Below are 10,807 nucleotides of genomic sequence, written 5' to 3'. Positions count from 1 at the left end.
ACTATCTATGATAAGATAAAATAAATTCAAGAGAATTGGATCAGTGTATGGGCATGACGTATAGAGATTTAAATTGAGTTGTATTACTTGTATTGAAATATTCGATATTCGAAAATCGTTGAAACTCTTAAAACTATTTTAAGTCATCGGTAATCTTGAATTAGTTAATTAAATAATGTTTTAAAATTGTTAATTATATCATTGTTTGCCGAATATCCGAAACTATATATAATAATAATATAGACGTGCGCACGGGTGCAACGAATAGTGGTTTCGCCGAACCTATCCCACAATTTATTTAAAAGGCTCATATTATATACTATAATATCTATACAAACGTGGACTTATAATTGTCCCTAAAAAATGTTTCAAATAAACTCGTTATTAGTTTTTAACTATAATTTCTTCATTCGAGGACATAAATGCGACGATGTTATGGATATTTTTTACTTTTACCTCATATATGCCCGAGTAACTAAGGGCAACTATTTATGCATAACAATGACGAATACATTTCTACCAATTTCCACTATACTATTATAACCTGTAAAATAATAGCAACCATTTATAAACAATTTTTTTTTTTGGATTTTCATCGTTAAACTGAATCTCAAAATCCTAGTGTAAATACCTCTTTAAAATGTGAATTTTGAAAAAATTGGGCACTACTACACGGTAGTCGGTAGTACGAAGTATTGTCAATATTTCAGGTATCTAGCTATCATAGTTTAGGTTCTATATACGTTTATCAGCCAGTAAGGACACGGTCGATTATATATATATATACTATATAGATATAATAAGCTATATAAATAAAAAAAAAATATATATAGATATTATAATAGGTATAAATAATTAAAATATATATATATTGAATTATTATATGAATGTTTAATGTCAAAGAAAATTTATAAAATGTTGTGATCAGTCACTTGTATAATGTACATATACAGACACAACCATGCACTTACCTAAATAATTCGTTTTTTTACAAGAGTCAAGAAGGAATGATCTAAAAGTTGCTTATCTATTTATTATAAATTATAATATTTAGTTGGTTCTTTTTAAAAAGGTCATTTTCAAATGTTATCGTTTTATTACGGTCAAAGGAAAGTTATCGACGAATTTCGGATAAATGATATATTATATTGGGCGATTGTAAACTCCGCCAGAATACCGGTTAGATAAAAAGGTAATTAAAAGGTCTATTGTAAACTCCAGCAGTTTTATTTTCTTACCTGAAATGGGTGTATGTAAACTCCACCACTTTTATTATGAATATTATATTATATGAATTGTATGCTCTTAGCCGTTAGAGAATTTTTAATTTTTGACTTCATTTTGATATATTTTATGTAAAATGTATTATTTATTTATAACTATTATATTTTAATATGGACGATTATTAATTAATATTATGAAAATTATTATATCAATTGTACGCTCTTATCCGTAAGATAATTTTTAATTTTATTTATATTTGGCTTCTATAACTATTATATTTTAATGTGGACGACTACTGATTATTATTATTATCCTTTTTTTTATTTTATAATAATAATTATATTAATTTTATACTGTTCATTGATTTTTTTCACTGGCGGAGTTTACATGACCTCAATTTTACCTGATATTTTTCAGTGGCGGAGTTTACATAATCCCAATTTTACCTGTTTTTTTTTACTGGCGGAGTTTACAGTAAAAAAAGGTACCTGTGTCGGAGTTTACATGCGCCCATTATATTAATATGGTATATTATCAATTATCATAATTAAAAAACAAAAGTATGTACATGTATTTTGTCAAATAAATTAAATGAATACAAAAAACTGGCTACAATTAATTATTGTTAAGTTATGCATAGCAATGAACGTTATGAAAATACAATATTTTATTTTAGTTTTATTCTTATAGGCTATAGTCTATATGAAATAGGTTAACTTATACTTATACAATTTAAAATTATTATTATTTGATACACATACATAAACACTCGTGCTATAAACCAATACTAGATGAATTTACACGCGAGTAATTAACTAATTAATAATTATTTTTTAAATTTCCTATCCCTTTTGAATAATTAAAAATTGTTATAATTGTTTGAAGCCCGCTCAAATATTTTGTGTAAAAGGTAAATGTATGTATAATGTACTTGTACCTACGTAATATTGTTAACTTAATATTTGTTATACAATTAAAAAAAATTAATTGGGTACCTATAATGTGTTATTGTGTCATAAAATAACACAACAAATGTTTAATAGAGTGTTACTACTATGCAACTGTGCGAGGGTGACCCAATATGTCCGTTCATCCATATGTTATTTTTCGATCAAAAAATGTATGAACTACAAATCCCTCCCCCTTCATCTAACTTAAAGGCCTATATAGTTGCACTTATATGCGAGCACCTCAACTTGAAAACATCGTGGTTAATACTATACTGATAAATTATAGGTATACTGTAATAATTGTTTATCACAATGTTGTGCCGAAAATCACACAAAGTCGCTGTAAAAATGGTGTTGGTGGCTTAAGATCAATATTATAGACAATACGCTAAAATAGTGTGTATTAGTGTAACCGGCGGACGGATTCAGCTAGTATCAATTAAAAGGCAAATATCGTTTACTCGTATTAATGTGTTGACACACGGCCGGCAATCGCATGTGTTTAACCCAAATACCTAACCCTCCACCGCGCTTGGTTTCGACCTCCATCAACAGGTGAAGAGTTTTCACCGCAATATTGTAAAGACGAGAAATATGCAATTCCGCGGCGAATACTCCGCGTGCGATTCACAAGGTCATCACAATTCGAAACTGTGGCCGCTGAGAAGTCAGCGCAAATTTTTTTATTTATTACGATTCACGAGAATGACGTTTGCATAATCCGATAGTGCAATATGTTATAGGGAATAAGTAGGTATACATTGGCCACCGTGTTCTGTGTCCTGCACTGTTGCAGTGTACTCGCATACATTTTATATTGTATAATTGCAAATATTTTCGCGATGCGACGGTGATCGCCTTTAATTATTCCGTTCGCATCTTTTACCAGGCTCCGTAGCGTAGTCCGCGTAACATCTTATTGATGCATTTTTCGAGTGCGTATAACATTGTTATGTTTTGATTTATATTATGTCGTTAATCGTCTCGATACTATATTTAAACGTATTCGTTTTGTTTTAAGACTACACGACCATTCCGCGATTGTTATTATTGCAATATTGTAATATTATATTGAACGTGTAAATCGTGACCTCAGTTCGTCCGTTGATGTTATTTTTACGATCATCATAAATAATATAATAATATTACAACAACGCACTACCACGATACCCCTATAATATACCCGTATATTATACGTGTAAATGTGTAACGATTTTGTGTTTTGTGCGCTATATGTTCGGTAGGTATACAGTTTAGTGGCACCCACACACTGCACCGCTTTTATAAGTCGATCCATATTTCACCAGAGTACCAACTTACTACCACGGCGAGTGGGTCAAACGAAAAATTCGTATAATATTATTCGTATAAACAATATATTATAATATGTATTATAAATCACAAATCTTATGGATACAGAATATAATATGTGGAAAAATGTAAAAATGTTATTAAGTAATACATAAAAATAAAATTAGTGTTATTTTAATAAATTGAGTAGTGCAAATTTCTTATCAGATTTCATATAGCTTATTCAAAAGTCATAATATTTAATATATAAATATGTATTGTGTATTTTCATTTTATCTACATAGAAATCCGTTTATTAGGAAGTCATTAACGTCGGTTGAGAATCGTCCATTAAACAAAACGATATGTAGGTTACAATTATATATTTGTCTTTACATGTTTTTTGGTATGGCTACGTTGCATCTAAACCATGTTAAATCGTGTTTACAAAGTATATTAAATCGTCGGAATCTTGTATGCAATATAGTTTCTAAAATCTTCATGGTTCCGCAATTTTGTGGAGTTGTGTTGCGCAGCCATTGACATCATAATATAAATATTTTAATATGGAACTCTATCTATTTATCGACTGACATATTATTATGTCGTTTTTAATAACGCCACCGCTGTCAGCCATGGGATTTTATAGTAGTTGTTCTTGTACTCGAATCCACAAAAAACCCGTAGAGTGATATACTGACACCATTTTCAGAAAATTCGTCCCGTAGGCCATACAAATATTGATAATAATATAGTAAATACTATATATATGTTATAGTGATAATTGTTTGTACATTGTACTGCCGGCTAGGCGTAAAATAAAGTACGCAATATTTACATAAATACGCTATATCGATTTGTTTGTGGAAACCAGTGTGCAAGATTTAAAGTGGGCAGCAACTTTTTTCTCCATAGAGAATGGCTTTAAAAACGTGTCAAAGGTATCTAACAAACACTCAAAAAATGTAACACCTCGTACAACGTAAACGAAGTTTCAATTAGTAATTAGGTACTTATTATTGTAAATTAAGACTAAAATTAGGGTTTTTGTATACGCAAATCAATTTTCACATGAAATTCTTTGTTATTTGATAAATCATTTTAATAATTGTTATATTAATTATCTGTATACTGGGAATCAGTGCACACAGAATATAGTAGACCCAACAATTAAACCTATACCTACTAACACTGAATAATTATTTCATCACTGCAGGGACTTAAAATATTGTTATCAATAAAAAGTCACGTCCGGACAAAAATGGTTCAATAAAGGTTAGACCAAATGTGCGTCATCGTATACGTTTTTGACCAACTTAATAATATAATTGCGTCAGAAAAGTCAATAACTCATAATAACAACTATGATTCTAACTGATGTCTGATAAGTTACTATTAAAACACTTAAAATTGGCAATTAGGCATAGTAAAATAATTTGTTAGTTGCTCGTAGATACCAACCTATAATTATTATTGTGGTTTGCTATATTATTATATAATGTTTTGTATGTATAGATATTATATAATATCCAATTATTAAATACTACACATTATAATCATTATTAATTATTAATATCGTTTAAATTGATATATAATTTTAGACATTTTAAATTACACATGATTTAATATGAGTTATGATCATTGATCTTGAATTCTTGATTCATACTTTCTATATTGTTATATTGGTTTAAAACAAATAACAATTATATATTATATTGTTGCATAATTATTATGTAATTATATATTTTTTGAAGAATATTGACATATTGTTAACGGTAGGTTAACGGTAGTACCATGGCTAAATATATAGATATGATCGCAACTCTGTGATACGCAGGTGTCATGGCCGCCACTGGCAGTGAATTTTATCACTTCAATTTATTTGCTAACAAAACCTTACAAATTATTAATTTCTTGGCTAAATAAATCCAAAAATCACTGCCAGCTGAGATTCCTTTCCATGCTAAAACATGCAATAATTGTACGTGCGTAGCCCATAACGAAAATGAGTCTCAATGCGATCATACCTATATATTTAGCCATGGGTAGTACAACATAGTAACATACTCGTATTAATATCAGCTAACTATACAGTTATACACACAATAGCCAATACACATTGCACAATATTATGTCAATTTCTATAGCAAAAAAATATTTCTTTTAGTTATCATTAATTATTAATAAATTATTAATTTGACGCATCATAGGTGGATATTGGGGGGGGGCTTGGGGGGGCTTAAGCCCTCCCTGAATGTAACAAACCACACTAGATGTCAAAATAAATTGTGTTTTTTAATATACCTATATATATACTTGGTGCCTCTGCTAGAATAAAGTAGGAGTACTGAGTAGCCACTAATTAGTAGGTTGAAGTGTTTAAAAATGTATGTTTACGCTAATGGATAAGACAAAAATGTTAAGCCCCCCACGGAAGTGCCCAAATATCGATGATAGATACCAGATACGCAATTATTCCATGCACTGTGACAAACACATTGTGGATCAATCATACTCAGAATATTGACAACGATCTAAATGTTACTAATGATAGTGATAAAATAGTTTCATAATACCCAATGCGTATATTTAAGTGTCGTTGGTCACAGACGAACTTACAATGATGCACAACATTTCAATAATACTTAATACAATAATACATATCTATAATATGCTTTAGTATCCAGTCTACTAAAGATCGTCATACATCTGCACGTAATTACGCCATTATTTTACCAAGGCTTTCAATGAATTTTCCAAACCTACCCATAGTATAATACATTAATACTACAATACTATAATCATAATATGTAAAATGTAAATACAATAAAATCTTATTAACGATAAATTGATAAACGGATAAACGTACATTCGAATGACAATTATTATAATATTAGGAACTTTATATCTGAAAATAGGAAAAATACATTTTTAAAATAATATTATAATTTAAGAATAAAATGGTAATTTTAAAAACTATTAGTTGTGCTCTGAGTTGAATGTTATTGCGTCTAAACAATGTTCACTCGTAATTAAGGCACTTACAAAATATTATTGTTATGATACCTATAGTTGTTATTCAGCGGTAATCCATTTCGTACAATAATTCCTTGGTATAGGTAACAGTACAAAATATAAAAATGAATAACTGTTAGTAATACATTTTGTTTCGTAAAATAATCAGTTTAAAGTAATTATTATGTATTGTATAGCCCCAATGTTATTATGTATATTGACCTTTAATTTGAACTTTTCTGGATAAAGATTATTTGTTATATAAATCTATTAAATATAAACAATTTGAATGTTCAAATGTCTAATTATTATATTGCGCAACTTCCGAATAGTATCGATTACGCTTTTAATTTTACTTACAGGCAATACAGGTTTTGTAGTCTGCGATTAACTATTCTGGATACTAACTAGCTACTTCATATTTCCATAATTAAATTTTCGTCATATATATAAATTATATATTATAATATACATGTACATTTAAAAAATATAGCCTCTACCTACGCTTCATATTATGATCTATTCATTTTTATAACAAAATACATCTGTATAATATAAAATTATGCATCGTGATATTATCATTTCCATATTGTGCCTGTGCGTATAGTTATCATTTGTAATGAGCATTAAATTATCATAAATGTTAAAATAGTTTTTTTTTAACATAATATATTAACACCACATGAATTTTAATAATTTTATTAGTGTCAAACTGTCAAATGATTTAAGTTTTATATTATTTTATCGACACATTAGTTTGTATTTACTCCTCGATTTTAACGCTACCAATGCCCAGTTTAATCTATACACTATTGTAAAATACTACAATTTCCCAAGCTAATAGCTTCCGGCCGCCGTTCGTATATTTTCTCGTATACTGTACGTCTGTACAAGACATGTAGAATGTAGTACCTACTGTGCATGTATGGTTTTTTAGATTCTATAATATAATATGTTTCTGACAATCTGACCACTGAAAATTATCTTCTGAACACATTCTCATTAAGGCACAACGTAACAACTACGTTATTAGCACGTGAACTACTTTTGGTTAATTTTTAAGTAACATTTCGTTCAACGACCAACTGTACAGATTACAATTTTAAGATCTTATATAAAGTTCTTTATAATCGTGTATACAACGATGTATCATATTATATTCATATCATTAAAACTAACATTAATAACAAAAATTGATTATAATATATTATGATAAAATCCGTTTATTTGTTATTGGCTTTTATAGGCTCTTAGTAGACGGTAATCGGAATAAAAATCCCCAAACTACCATATTACTCACAACCACATGCAAATGGTTAAACAAATATTTTTTGAACGTTAATTAGCTAGTATCTATAATTACCACATTATTAATATTTAATTACAAACACGTATGTTATATTATATTATACTATATTATATCATTCAAAATTATATGTAGTGATAATAGAATATTAATGATAATATTATAAATAATATATTGTTTTAAATTACGATAATATGTTATGTGTAATTCAACTTAACGACAAAAATATGTGAATTATAATATTCTCAGACAACATTTTTTTGTTTAAAAATATTATTATAACATAATCATGAATAATATTAGTATAAAGTAATTTTAATAATATTATTATCATTACAGAATGCTGTCTGGGTTGTCGTTTCAAATTTTAGAAAATTATTTATAATATTATATATTTATATATATATTATTTTTTTGAATGATACAAAATAGTAAAATATTATAATATAATATACGTATTATTTTGTAATTAAATATTGATAATGTGGTAATTATAGATACTAAATACTAATAAAATTAACGTTTAAAAAATAATTGTTCAACCATTTGCATGAGGTTGTGATTAATATTGTAGTCTTGGGATTTTTTTTCCTGTGGATTTTTATTCCGCAATTCTTAGTAGACAGTAGACTATAAAGAAGTTAGAAGAAGGTTAACGAATCTATATAATATCTAATCGACCACCGTCTAAATGTAATAGCGGTGTATTAATATTGTGTACCTATACAAGCGAACGTACAGCACCAATTTTTTTATCTAGTTTTTTCATTTCGTGGCGATTGATTACATATTATTTTACATGTTATTTGAGATTATTAAATAAAACTAAATATTATTATGTTTCTTCTTTATAGTTGTACGCGTGTCACGTGTTGACCGTGACATAGATAGGTCTTATTTAGGAACAATATATTTTATACTATATAATAATATTTAAATATTTTCCGACGAAATTACTATCTATGATAAGATAAAATAAATTCAAGAGAATTGGATCAGTGTATGTGCATGACATATTGGGGTTTAAATTGAGTTGTATTACTGGTATTGAAATATTCGATACCTATTCGAAAATCGTTGAAACTCTTAAAATTATTTTAAGTCATCGATAATCTTGAATTACTTAATTAAATAATGTTTTAAAATTTTTAATAATATCATTGTTTGCCGAATATCCGAAACTATATAATATAATAATAATATAGACGTGCGCACGGGTGCAACGAATAGTGGTTTCGCCGTACCTATCTCACAATTTATTTAAAAGGCTCATATTATATACTATAATATCTATACAAACGTGGAATTATAATTGCCCCTAAAAAATGTTTCAAATAAACTCGTATTTGTTTTAAACTATAATTTCTTCATTCGAGGACATAAATGCGAAGATTTTATGGATACTTTTTCCTTTTACCTCATCTGCCCGAGTAACTAATGGCAACTATTTATACATACAAATTACGAATACATTTCTACCAATTTCCACTATTTATATTATAACCTGTAAAATAAGAACAACCATTTATAAACAATTATTTTTTTTTGGATTTTCATCGTGAATATCAAAATCCTAGCCCTAACCTAACCTCTTTAAAATGTGAATTTTGAAAAAAATTGGGAACAGTAGTCGGTGGTAAGAAGTATTGTCAATATTTCAGGTATCTAGTAGCTAGCATTCTAGCTATTATAGTTTAGGTTCTATGTACGTTGATCAGCCAGTCAGGACACGTTTGATTATATATATATACTATATAGATATATATATATATAAAACACCATTAAGTAGCTTCATAGTTCATATCTATCCGTGTTAACGCAAAGTTTACCCTGACTCCGATGGAATTGTACGAGCTGTCACTGTACCTACGTAATACTTGTGGAATCAAGTCAAACGTTCAGCAATCAAGTTGGCTGTATAGGTACTATGGTAAACTACCAAAAAGTCCGTGGTAAAAAAGTCCTAGGAAAAAAAGTCCGAGTAAAAAGTCCGTGGTTAAAAAGTCCGAGGTCTAAAAAGTCCGCGGTGAAAAAGTCCGAGGTCTAAAAAGTCCGCGGTGAAAAAGTCCGAGGTCTAAAAAGTCCGAATCATATAATTAGGTAAAAAAAACTTCCAGTTGGTATTAATATAAATTGTAATTATATAAATTATAAAAGTGCAATAATTATGTTCTTACTATATCATTATTTATTACCTATATATACAAAAATCGAAAATATTATTAATTCAAAAAAATATACATAATACGTCATATAAAATATAATATGTTAAAATAAATTCTAATGTTTATCTAGGCCTTGTTCTGATATTATGGCCAACTTTTTCTAAAAATTCTTCAATGGTAATTAAATAATTATCTATTCTTTGGCATAAAGTAACTAGTCGGAACTGTGTTGAATTTTGTTTCTTTTTTACCGGCTCTCCCATGCTGTCGATAGCTAATTTCGCATTATCTGCCGCTACTTCTAATCTCATTTTTTGGATTAGTGTCCAAATAGTCGGATGACTGTGGCCAACTAAATGACTAAATCTGTTATTCCACGATTCGCATACATTATTCGTTCGGTAGTCACCATTAATCGTTGTTTTATGTACAATCCAAGTATTCGGAGGAAAAAGTGGACTTATTTTTTTAATTTGAATTTGGTACCATACCCCTACTTTTCTAACTGGTCCATTTACGTAGGTTGCGTCAAAATAATTTAAAAGATCTTCTCCTTCAGGAGAAACAATTGTTTTAAGGTAAGCCATTCCTTTGAAAACATGTTCAAGAGGAAAAAATGCAAGACCGTCCATCATTCCACAAAAATGACTAAATTCGTCGTTATTTTTATACATTTTGATTAGCCCTAAATCTTGGACTTTTCTGTAAGAACTGGCACAAATGATAAAAACAGCCTCTAATAGTCAAATTTGAATCAAAAATTATTTGAGCGGCAGAAATTAGAGCTTTTTCAAAATCAACATTTAAGTAGGTTGGATCGGGAAATAATTCGTGCTCTGCACATTTAGTTAAAATAA

Source organism: Metopolophium dirhodum, chromosome 6, assembly GCF_019925205.1.
Source record: "Metopolophium dirhodum isolate CAU chromosome 6, ASM1992520v1, whole genome shotgun sequence".
Lineage (NCBI taxonomy): Eukaryota > Metazoa > Arthropoda > Insecta > Hemiptera > Aphididae > Metopolophium > Metopolophium dirhodum.
Note: the sequence above shows the minus strand (reverse complement) of the source record.